At 51.2% G+C, this 12,923-nt stretch overlaps 1 pseudogene; it reads left to right on the top strand.

Annotated features, from left to right (window-relative positions):
• Positions 1-5,660: 5,660 nt before the first annotated feature.
• On the top strand, positions 5,661-6,599 carry LOC112912148 (olfactory receptor 2H1-like; annotated as a pseudogene).
• Positions 6,600-12,923: the final 6,324 nt, after the last annotated feature.

Below are 12,923 nucleotides of genomic sequence, written 5' to 3'. Positions count from 1 at the left end.
TCTAAGGCCCCTGCCAAGATCTTGGAAATGGAGGACCTGGACGATTAGGGGAGTCGGGGTTCGGCACCCCTCCCAGAGCCCAGGGTAACTCTTAGAGTGAAGAGGCAACCTGTTGACTTCCTAGTGGACACTGGGGCACAACATTAGGTTTTATTACAACCCCAGGGGAAATTGGCAAACAAGATTTCACGGGTGCAAGGGGCCACGGGCACCAAACAGTACTCATGGACTACCTGAAGAACTGTGGGTCTCAGCATGGACCGGGTATTCCATTCCTTCATGGTCATCCCTGAGTGCCCCTACCCGTTGTTAGGTCGGGATTTGCTCACCAAGATGGGGGCACAAATTCACTTCCATCCTGAAGGGACAAAAATCCTAACCAAAGAGGGGCACCTGATTCAGGTGCTTGTCCTGAGTTTAGAAAACGGAATATCGTCTCCGTCAAACGCCCTCAGCCCCAATGACTGACATTGACCATTGGCTGCAGGAATTTCCCCAAGTGTGGGCAGAAACTGGGGGAATTGGGCTGGCCCGGCACCGACCAGCCATATACATAGAACTAAAGCTGGGGGCAGACCCTGTCAGGGTCTGCCAATACCCCATGCCTCTCGTCTCCCTAACCCAGACTGGGACCCCCCTCTGCATAACTGTCAAGAAATTTTGGCACAGGAGCAGGAACCAGAGCTGATCTCCAGGACCAGCCACTGCCGAATGCGGATGCCACCTGGTATACGGATGTCAGCAGTTTCGTTCAAGAAGGAATCAGATAGGTGGGGGCAGCCATAACCACGGAAATGGAGACCCCATCCGGGGGCACCGACCCTGCCGGACGCCCCCAACGATACTGATGCTGACTTACACTGGATCAAACGCTTGCCTATGACCCAGTGCTTGCGTGGCTGGTGGAGGGCTGCAGACTCCAGCATCATCCTGCCAGAGGAACTAGGACGGCGAGTCCTATCCAAAATGCATCGGAGTACTCACATGGGGACAAGGAAGGTGGAAGACCTCATACGACATGCAAAGATCACTATTAAGGGCTCTCGAGCAAAGATCGAGCAGATTGTGGCAAGCTGCCATGCATGCCAGCTAACCAACGCCACCGCCCATGGGTCTAACCTGGGTGCCTGGCTCCGAGGGGACCGCCCAAGAGCCTACTGGGAAGTGGACTTCACTGAGGTAAAACCTGGAAAATGCGGATACAGGTATTTACTAGTGTTTGTAGATACTTTTTCAGGATGGACAGAGGCATTTCCCACCAAACATGAAAACTGCACAGACTGTGACCAAGAAACTGCTGGAAGACATCGTACCGAGGTATGGTTTTCCTGTTAAGATTGGATCAGACAACGGCCCAGGATTCATCTATAAGGTAACACGGGGAGTGACACTAGTACTTGGGGCAGATTGGAAATTACATTGTGCATATAGGCCCCAGAGCTCAGGATAGGTAGAGAGGATGAACAGAACATTAAAGGAGACCTTACTAAATTAGCCCTGGAGACTGGCGGGGACTGGGTGACTCCCCTCCCCTTCACCCTATATAGGGTGAGGAACTCCCCATACAAGATGGGACTTACCCCCTAAGAAATCATGTTCAGTATTCCTCCACCTATTATCCCCAATTTAAAACCTGAAGTGCTTGCTGAATTTGATGATCACCAACTTCTTTTCTCCCTCCAAATGTTAAAACGAACCCATGAACAGGTGTGGCCTAAGCTGAGGGCCCTCTATGAGACTGGACCACCCCCGGACCCCCATCGATATCAGCCGGGTGACTGGGTGTATGTGTGGAGATACCAACACCAGACACTTCAACTTCGCTGGAAGGGACCGTACATCGTGATCCTGAACACTCCCACCACTCTCAAGGTCGACGGGATTACTCCCTGGGCCCACTACACCCATGTCCGGCCCGCTGATCCACACGCCGTTCTCAAGGACTTTGTTGCAGAACAGAAAAGCCAACCAGACAAGGACAATCCCCTAAAGCTAAGACTGCGCCATTCTCACTTATTTCCCACCTCCCTAGTCTGAGGTTGTCCTTCAAAATAAAAGGGGATTAGACTTAGTCTTCTTACAACAAGGTTGGGTGGTGGTTATGTGCTGCCTTAAACATAGGATGTTGCTTCTTTGCTGGGATGTAAATGGCAGCGAGAACAGCAACAAAGTTGGTTCGAATCCTGGTTTAATCATTCCCCCGGCTCACTCTGAGAGTAACCTGGACCCATGATTGGGTCCTTCCTTAGGTTCCTCTGAGAGGGGGAAATGTGGAGGCTGAGAAAATTAAGGCCATTCCATTTTAAGTTCAGCGTTAGCACAAGCACAGCCATCCCAGGCCCCTGCGAAGAAGAGCTGAACTTTACCTTACTTCAGTTACAGGGAAAAAAAACAGTTTACAGCTTAACGCCATAGAAAGCCCCATATTAGAATGAGAACAGAGCTCAATGCCCTTGAAAGCCCCATATCAGAATGTAAACAGAACTTGAGAAATCCCTCCACCCCTTCTGGAGGTCCCCTAGACCAGCCCATAAAACTAAGCTGGAACCCACCTCGGGGTCCAAATCCCTGCTCCGCTGTGTTGGGTGTACTTGGACCCAAGCTCCAGCTTGTTAATAAACCCTCGTGTGTTTGCATCGGTGTCGGGTTTTTGGTGGTTTCTCAGATACGTAATCTTGCGCACAACACTCTGACCTCTGGGGCCTCACCTTCCCTGCAGGGACCTGGTGGGCCGAGGTTGGCACACAGCCTCTGCAGCCAGCCCACCTAGGTTCAATTATCAGCTCTCGTGCTCACTGACTGTATTGTCTGAGGCAAGGGATGTCATCTTTCTCTGCTTCAGATTCTTTATATCAGAGGGAGAGGGCACCCAGAGCAGCTCTGCGGGCAACCAGAGATGAACCGGTAACAGTTTGGCAACCAGCTTGTTTGGGGGAGACACAGACCCTGCCTGATGGGCTGACCGATTTCCATGGCGTACTTCCGCCATGGCTGGTCCCAGCTGCCAACGGCATAATCCTCTCTCACAAAGTCCCCAAAAGTTACCAGTCAAGAGCTCGCATGAGCCCGCTCCAGCACATCCCATGGATGTGTGCCTCGGAACGTGCCTGGTGGTTGGCACTAACAATCCTTCATAAGACCGGTGACCCAACTGCCATTCCAGGATACCTACTGCTCTTTGGCAAGTCTTCCTCCTAATGTCCACATGGAGGCACCAGTGAAGAGTTTTGTCATCACTGGTGGCAGAGGGGGTTTTATTCTGACTCTGGGTAAGTAGAAAGTCTGTTCTTCTCCTAGGAGACATCCATTGCTACCTGGCCCCCAAGAGAGGAGCACCAGAGTAGAGGATAAACTGGGTCTACACTCTGGGCCTCACATCTACTGGCAGGTTGACCTTCACCAAGTTTCTCAACCTCTAAAACTGTTTACTTCTTGATGCATTTGGAATAAGAGCACCTTGTGTGCAGGGTTGCTGTGAGATCCTGGTGATTGGGTATATGAGAGGCCATGGGAAACAGTCCACAGGTGGCAGCTACCAATAGCCCCAGCAAGTAGCTTTGCGTCATCACAATCTCCTTTGCGTGGACCCCCCAACCCATGCCCTGGCTCCCAGCACACTGCTGGCTGGCACTCCTGGGGCCCAAGAAAGGAGTAAACGCAGAAACCCCTGAATGACAGGGTCAGGGTAAATTAAAGAAAGCAGAGAAGACAGAGACAAGGGAGAACAGGTGAGGGGTCTGGAAGGAGAGACCACCTACAGAGGCTCAGGAAGGAGGGAGGGGAGCGCCAGGAGAATGTGAAACTCAGAATGCAAACAAATTGATTAGGATGATAGTTGAGGAGTAACACAAACAGCTGGCTTCTGTTTAGGTCACAAGAACTGGATATCACAAGGGAAGCAAAGGAGAGGACCCTGCTCCTTGGTGTGATGTTTTGTTTTAGGGCAATGAGATGTCCTGGAGGCTGATGGTGTTGGTTGCACGGTAGTGACTATACTAAAAAGCACTAAAAAAAAATAATAATAAAAAATAAAAAGCACTAAATTATACATTTTCAAAGGGTCTATGTAAACTCTCTCTCCAAAGGAAAGCAAAGGAATAGTCTATCAGAAATTCAGCATGGTGATTCCATCTGGGGTGTGGGCACACGGAGCTTCTAGACATTTGAAACATTCACTCAATTTGGTGGTCATGCCCAGGGTTGACTGTCTTACTCATTAAACTGTAGAGATATGCTCTACTCACAGTTTTGTAAATGTATACAAATATGACAAATATTTAAAATATGTCCCATAAGGGAGAAAAGAAAACAAACCAGGGAAGATACAGCAGCAGAAATCTCTAACAGGATGGAGATGCAACAGGATGGGAACATGTGTTAGGAGATGCTCAGGCTACCCTGCAGGCCGCTAGGGTACTTCTGCCAGCTGCCCCCATGCCAAGCCGTCCTGAGGCCGGGGGTCATCGGCTAAGGCCAGAGAATCACCAGTGGTTCAGCCTCCTGCCCCATCCATGGCTTGGCCTTCTAGGCCTAATGCTCCTCTTTTTTGTGTAGAAAACATATAGTCACCTCCTCTAAGAAGCTTTCTCAATATATCCACCCAAACTGGCCCTTCAGCTTATTATAGACCCTATCCCCTCACTGAGTATGTTGGTATTCCTGACCTTGGAGGCTCGAGGTCTTCAATAATGTTTCTGTGAAGCCCTCAATGATTTTAATGGGCTTGGGGCCATGCTTGCCTCCTGCCTGTGAGCTTCCCAGGACGTGACTGGGCATGTGGACCAGATCCCCTAGCCAGACAACTGGCTTAGCAACTTGAGCAACCATACTGGTCTGTGAATGGGGTCCTTAGACACAAAGGGAAAACCTTTCTGGGCAGTGCAGGTGGCTCAGCGGTTTAGTGCCGCCTTCAGCCCAGGGCATGATCCTGGAGACCTGGGATCGAGTTCCACGTTGGGCTCCCTGCATGGTGCCTGCTTCTCCCTTTGCCTGTGCCTCTGCCTGTGTGTGTGTGTGTGTGTGTGTGTGTGTGTGTGTGATGAATAAATAAATAAAACCTTAAAAAAAAAAAAAAAGAAAAGGAAAACCTCTCCATAGACACAACATTCTGTCTCAAATCAGGTCCCTTGTAAAAAAAAAAAAAAAGGCACACATAATACATGTAGTATGAATAGCTCTCCAAAATTCATCTGACAAATAGAGAAATGATCAACTCTACAGAGATAGCTACAACCTAAAAATTCATTATAAAAATACGTTACTTTGCTGGTTCTTCCAACAAATGCATAGGGACAATACAACACTTAGAACAGCACTCAGAACACAGACGCATCCACCATGTGGTCCTGAAGTAAGCAGCTCAGTACTGCATGCTTTCCAGTAGCCTCCGCTGTGCTCAGCCCATCAGCCTGAGGCCCCCGTGTCCAGCACCGCCTGTCTCCCAGCAAGTCCTGCTGCCCCCAAAGCCTGCTGGACAGCACTGCTCAGGAGGAACATGAAGGGAAGGAGGTGCAGAGTGTGGAGGTGGAGTGCCTGGTAAAGGACACGGTGGAGAGAAAAAAAGGAGATATGTACCTGCTGTGATCTGACCAGTACCAGGGGAGGTTTGGGACAGCAGCTCAGGACACACTGCCCTCATCCTTCCAGGCTGGGGCAGGAAAATGGGCAACCAGAACTCCCCTGGGGGCTTCCTCCTTCTGGACTTCTCTGAACACCCAGGGCTAGAGGGAATCCTTTTTGTGGTTGTCCTCACTTCCTGTTGTGCTGTTCCTCACTCTGGTGAGCAACACCCTCATCATCCTGCTGTCTGTGCGGGACCCAAGGCTCCACTCCTCGATGTACTTTTTCCTCTCCAACCTGTCCTTCTTGGACCTGCGCTTCACCACAAGCTCCGTCCCCCAGCTGCTGGTCAACCTCTGCAGCCCAAAGGCCATCAGCTTCCTTGGCTGCTCTGTTCAGCTCTTCATCTTTCTGTTCTTGGGGACCACAGAGTGCATCTTCCTGAACGTGATGGCCTTTGACCTCTACATGGCCATATGCCAGCCTCTCCACTATACCATCATCATGCCCCGTTGCCTGTGCCGGCAGCTGGCGTCCATGGCCTGGGCCATCGGTCTGCTGGAGTCGGTGGTCCAGACACCACCCACTCTCCACCTGCCCTTGTGTCCCCACCAGCAGGGGGATGAGTTCGTGTGTGAGGTCCCAGCTTAATCAGACTGTCTGGTGGGGACACCACCTACAACCAGATCCAGATGGCTGTCACCAGCATCCTCATCCTGCTCATGCCCATCGGCCTCATCCTGGTCTCTTACTGTGCCATTGCCCAGGCAGTGCTGAGGATTAACTCAGCCAACCGGTGGAGGAAAGCATGTGGGACCTGCTTCTCCTGTCTTGTGGTGGTCACCCTCTTCTACAGATCATCCATCGCTGTCTACCTCCAGCCCCAGAATGCCTATGCCCAGAAAGGGGCCAAGCTCTTCTGTCTGTTCTATGCCGTGGGCACTGCAGCAATGAACCCTCATTTACACCTGAAAACCAAGGAGGTAAAGAGGGCTGTCAGAAGGTTGCTGGGGAAGGACAGGGATACAAGCGAGAGCTGAGCCCGCTCCATGTGCTTTCCAGTCCAGAAGCATTCGTCAGGCTCCTGTCAGAGGAGCTCCCCACACCTGTGCCCTCACTCATCCCCCCACACTCATGGACGATAGCTGTGTGTGTGTGTGTGTCCGTCTGCATTTCTGTGTGTGCCCTGCCTGCACGACAGAGCCTGGGCTGATGAGGGATGCACATCTCCATGTGAAGCAGTCTACAAATCAGATTACTTCTTCTTTGCTCTATTTTGACTTTGCCTCCACCATGATGTGCCTAAACCATCTGTCATAACATGGTTCCACCCCCATTTTGATCCCCGCCACGTCATTTGCTTCTCTGCCCAGCTTTCCCACTTACTTATATTTTGCATTGTCCATCCATTCATCCTCACAAAGGACAGCAGGAGGGCAGCTGAGGTCAGGCCAGCTCTGAAACCAGCCCAAGAAATGCAATTTAGACCGAAGATCCAAGCCATGCATGCTCTCTTATGGTCTTCATGTGTCCCAGCTCTTTAGCTTGGGGACAGAGGAGCCAAGGGAGAAAGAGGTGAGGGTCACCTGGGCACCTGCATTTCTCTCCTACATCAGAGGACACCTGTGTGCCACTATATCTCTGCTCTCTACCTGATCCCCATGGGTGACTTCGGGACCTGCATTTCACTGCTCCACATCACTGGTCACCTCAGATCCAGCGTTTCTCCCTGCCCCCAACTCACAGGTCATCTCGGCCTCTCCATTCCCTCCCCCCGCCGTCCAGGGATCACCTCGGCCCTTCCATTCCTTCCTGTATTGTGCACAGTCACCTCGGCTCCTCCATTCCTTCCAGCAGCATCCACTGGTCACCTAGGACCCTCCATTCCTTCCCTGGCGTTCATGGGGTCATCTCTGCCTATTACTTCCCCTGGCATCCACGGGTCACCTCGGCCCCCCCTGCCACCCCTAGTCTCCACTGGTCTGTTTGGACCCCCCCCCCCCGAGTCCAAGGTCACCTCGTTGCTTGCACCCCCTCTGCACATCCAGGAGCCCCAGGTCGACCTGAGAGCCAGGGGCGCCTCTAGCAGGTGGGCTCTGGCGCCCTCTGCCGTCGAACGGTGGCATTGCGCCTGGCTTCAGGGCTGGGACTTAAGACCCCCTTGGAGGTCACCATCAGTCCGACTCTCCACTCAGAGAAATGGAAATGAGGACACCGCCGTCACCGAGTGTTCGTGCCTGGCATAGAACATTCCAGGGACCATGGAACGAGCTTACCACATGTGGACTCATTGGATCCCTGTCACCAGAGAGCAGATCCTCACTTTCCCAGATGCACCAGGTAAGACCCAAGTTGAAGCAGCAGCTTTGGGTCAGTGGTTTGTCCCCGGGAGGCTGTCTCAGGGTCTCTGCTCTCACCCTGTCTTCTGGTTCAAAGAGGCTTCTGCCGCCAGATCAGAAGTCTCACCCTCTCAGTAAACTCTGAGTGAATCATCCCAATCTAGAAATACACATGGAATACACATGGAATCCGAGTGTCCATGGAAAGGTGTCCTTCCTGGGAATCAGACTTCATCCAAAGAATCCCACGTGATCAAGAAACAGCAACTGCTTGGAAGAAGTCTTCTTCTAGCTCCTGGCTGTGCTCCTGGCTTTGATCCTCTACTAGATTTCAGGCTCCCAGGAGTCAAGGACCGAAATGGTGCCAAAAACTGGCATCAAATTAATTCTATGAATGAATGAATGAATGAATGAATGAATGAATGAACGAATCTCTCCAAAGCATGTGTAAAGCATTCTGGGGGTCCTGACCACACAGATGCTGTCTCTCAGCTTTTTCATGGCAATGACAACACCAAATTCTCTCTGATACGTGCTGATGAAATATGAAAAAGGAAAAATCCTACTTTTATTCTAGTCCCAACACAAATGGCTTTGGCTGAAGATTGTCCCTGCATCTGCTCACAACAGCACATTGGCTGTGTTCACCCCAATCTTTCCAGTCATCCATGTACTGTAATGTCAGTATCTCCCCAGCCTCCTACTAGACTATGTCCTGATCTTACTGTAGATCCCCCATCTGGTACTAATACCCTCATCTCATCCCTACACGTCATGCTAACTCAAATCCCAGCTTTCAAGTCACTTACATGATTTCTTTATCTCATGACCACCTCTGCCCTTTCTCTCATGAGTACTTGGAAATCTCCACCTGCCCCTCAGCTCCATACACACAGAAGCCCTAGTCGGGGGATGCAGTGGAGAATTACATGAAGGAGTCTGATTTGTGGAATAAATGATTTAACACAGGCATTAGAACTAGCGTTCTGTTCTGAATTAATTCTACATGTGAAGTTATTTACCAGAAGCTTCAGAAGAAAATCTATCCTAAGCTTAATTATAACTCTCAAAGTGTCCAGGGAAGAGAAGGATGGTCAGAGACATCGTTCCAGCTTAAGAAACTGAGTTTGAGGCTGTTAGCCTTAAAAGTAAGAACTGTCAGTTATTTTACCAGCACAAGTAGGTTTACTCAGGAATAAAAAGGAATTGCAGTCTGGAACCCACACAGTGCAGCAAAATGGTGGGCAAGTCCAGGGAGCACAGGAGAGGCACACTTTTCTTTTATGGACAAAGGGGTGAGAGAAGAAGGCTGTTATGAAGTATTCATGCATCGCAGTAGATGGGGAATCAGAAGTCTGCCGGCTTCTCAGTGCCGGAGCTGCTCTGGGGGTGGGGGATGAGAAAGCTCCCTCCCTCCTGCTGGAACAGGAGACTGGTATCCATCTGCTCCATCAAGTCCCCATAAGGCCCCTCCCTCTCTTCCTCCTGCTGGGGCTGCTGCCACCAGGAGTGGTGGGGCTGACTACTCCCCCTGCTGGCCTCCCAGCTCTATGGCTCCTGTTCATAAAACAATCAAGAGGTCACACCAAGTGTGTGAGTGCTTGGGTGTGTGGGAACCAGAGGATTCCTCCTGGAGGGTGGAGCCACCGCAGTGGGAGCAGTTAATATGAAATATTTGCCAAATTACTGTGTGTAAAGAGCTAAGCTGTCTTGTGTGTGACAATAGGAAGCTCTGATTAAGGAGTAAGGCAGAGATGTTAGGGATGCAAGTCAGCTACTGAATTGGATAACACTGGAAAAGGGGTCCCTTACAAATGCTTGAAGCCCGTGAGATTTAGGTCCCATGAGGAGGGGCACTTATCTACCCACCTAGTATAGCACTTGAGTTGGAAGCATGTAAGGGATGGCATTGGGGAACCTCAGCGTTTCAGCTGCCTATTCAGGAATGGTCACCAGTTCCCTTCTGCGGGGTTCACTGCATCAGTAGACGTGAATGCACAGGGCCCAGCTCCCATGTACCCTCCTGCCCCTGGTGGAGCCAGGCTTCCTGTTTTTCCTGTGCAGAATTACTCACTCACCCCTGGAGGGGACCAGAGGATGCCACCAAAATAGGCATCTTTGGCGTATGGATTATTTTGAGCCAAGGCCACTGAGGTCCAGCCATGCAGGAGGAAATGCACATCTGTGAAGGTGCCATCCTCCCTGAACCCCAAGAAGACTCCTCACACCTTCTGTCAATGGTAAAGTCATTGACTGAATTCTGCATAACCAAGCTTACTCTGCAACCCTCGTGTACCACACCTTCCCTGACCTCGCTCCTCAACTACACTGAAGCCCAAGCCCTTTTCCCTTTGTTGATCTACAATGGTAAGCCCCCCTGTAACCCACCTCTTGGGTCACTCATCCCTGGTGTCCCAAGTGTATGTGTCTTTCTCTTGTGAACCTCTCTTTTGCTTGTCAGTGAGTCACTAGTGATTCTACATGGTCCTGCTGGAGAACTTGAGATGGGAGAGGAAACTGACCATCTTTCTTCTCCTCTACCCCTCTCCACACACATGGAGGGGGCACTCTGCCTGCTGCAGTGGTAGCACAGTGCCTGGCCCACAAAGCCTCAGCAGGTTCCACCCCAGCAGCCACCGATGCCAGGGCTTACCTTTCCTGAGACAGCCTCTAGCGTTTCCTTCCTGGGCCCAGGGTACCATATAAGGGGCTGACATATTGGCAAAGTCTTCTGAAATCACTGCTGTTTGGCTGTGCGAGGGGGAAGCCTGTGCTCTGACTTCCCTTATGCTAATGGGCCATGAAATGCAAAGGAACAAAATTCCCTGGTCCAAAAGCCTGAGTGAATAAACCAAAAGACATTAGTCCAGAGTGGCCTGAAATGACAAAGGACCGTGGGAATGTCTGTGGTTGGCAGAAAAAAAAACAGTGTAGGGTTGCCAGCCCTGAAGTGTCCAGGAGTAGAGGCCTAATAAAAGTCTGAACGCAGCAATGAGGCAAGATTGGGTGGTCAGCTTTGGGTGTAGACAAGTGGTATGGAGAGGGGGAATAAACCTGGCTTTGGAGAAGGCAGACCAGATGCAGCAGGTGATGTGCAGAGGCAGCTGCAACAGCATATGTGTCCCATCCCACGTGGTTTTTTATACTGTGATGCTAATCCCAAGAGGAGGGGTCTGTGTTTCTTCCCCTGAACTTGTAAGGCCTTGTGACTGCCTGGACCAATGGGATTTGGCAGAAGTGATGCCACGGGACTTCCAAGGCTTTGCCAGGAAAAAAGACACAGGGTCACCCTAGCTGGCTCTCCCCTCCCATCTCTCCCAGGACACACCCTGTTAGATCCCAGCCACCGAGTCACAAGGAATCCCAGCCCACGTGGAAAGGCCACAGGAGGGCTCCACCTGACAGTCCACTGAGGTCTCATCTGACAGCCATCACTCAACTTTAGACCTTCCCAATGACTCCGGCCCCAGCCTTCAAGCCTCCCAGTGTCTCCCCACCATCCACTGTGAGTTCCTGACCCACAGAAACCAGGAATAAAATATGACTAGTGTCTTAAGCCACTGTTTAGGGTAACAGGTTCTACAGCAGTAAATCCCAACACATGCAGCTTGACGGTGGGCTCCACTCCTTGTTGGTGCTGTGACTCTGGACAAGGGCTCCCTCTTTGAGCTGCAGTCTCCTTGCCAAAGTATATGACACCTTCCTCCTTACAGGGCTTTCCCAAGCCTCACAGCTGAGGACCACCAAGCCCAACACTGCTGTTTTCTCTCCCACCTCTTTGCTTCTGTACTCTGGACCTCCCTTCTTCTGTTTTTCCACAATAAGAATGTGCATCTGTGAAGCCCCCTGCCCAAAAGAATGCCTGACCCAGCAGCATCCCCAATCAAAACTCATTTGTTGAGACGATAACAAAAGCAGCATAGCCCAGAGTGCTCCCACATGCTCTGTGTGTAAGTGACCAGGCAGGGAGGCCAGACCCCGGTGGGCTCCAAACCCTGCCTGGGCGAATGCTGTCTGAACGGAGGCAAGGCTGTGGTCTCACCACTGTCCCCAGAAGCCTCTGCCAGCCATCATTCAGCTGTTCCCTGACTCCGCTTGCTCAGGAAGTCTGGCTTGCCCTGGGTCACTGCAGCACTTCTGATTCTGTTTGTTATTTACACCCCACCTAAAGTGCAAATAAAGTAGGAGGTGGTAATTCTGGTGTTTGAGGTTCTACCATGGGCTGGTATGCAGCTCCTGCTGCCCTTCTGAAGCCAAGCGTTCATTTTCCTCGTTGCAGGCTTCCCTATTCTGCAGGCTCCTTCCCCTTTCCGTGAGAATGTGCCACTGCAGGCAGAGGGTGACTCACACTGAGCCCAGTTGGCCCTAGCTGAATAATCACAGTGTACTGGTTGTCAAGCCTTGGTCTGAGCTCTCATGGAACTTCAGAAAATGGCTTCTAAACAGGATGATGAAATGACAGGACCCACTCAACCCTTCACCTCTTTTGCAAAAATATGAGAACGTCTTAAGAAAAAGAAAAAAAAACAGTGCTGAAGGGAAAGAGAGACGTGGAGCTGCAAAGAAACTCTTCTCTAAGAGGACACGAAGAATTGTAAGAGCAATTCTCCATGGCCTCATTGACCATTCAATACCTTCCCTCCTGGCCAGCAGCCTCCTGCCAAACTGCTCAGATCTCAGAGTGCAGAGGGAAGCACTCAGGGCTCTCTTCCACCATCCTCAGCAGTAGCCATTTTCCTGAGGTTCTTGCTTCTTAGGAGGGAGGGTTCCCCCATCTCATCAGCCAGAGGCTCCGGGCTCCCCCTCAATCGACAGCAGTGACCATGGCTGCATGGACGAGCATGCTCCACGGGCCAAGGACCACACTGGACACCGTGCAGAGGACTGCGTGGTGACGAGCAGGATGTCTGCTGCTGCCGTCACAAATGAGGCCATGGAGAAGAGGGATCCAGGAACTTGTTCCCACACCACGGTGGCTGACGCTACAGTCATCCAACACGATTTGAGCCCATACCTTGAAGCTCA

This window comes from Vulpes vulpes, chromosome 12 (genome assembly GCF_048418805.1).
Source record: "Vulpes vulpes isolate BD-2025 chromosome 12, VulVul3, whole genome shotgun sequence".
NCBI classification, from domain to species: Eukaryota; Metazoa; Chordata; class Mammalia; order Carnivora; family Canidae; genus Vulpes; species Vulpes vulpes.
Note: the sequence above shows the minus strand (reverse complement) of the source record. Positions and strands in the feature narration are given on the sequence as shown.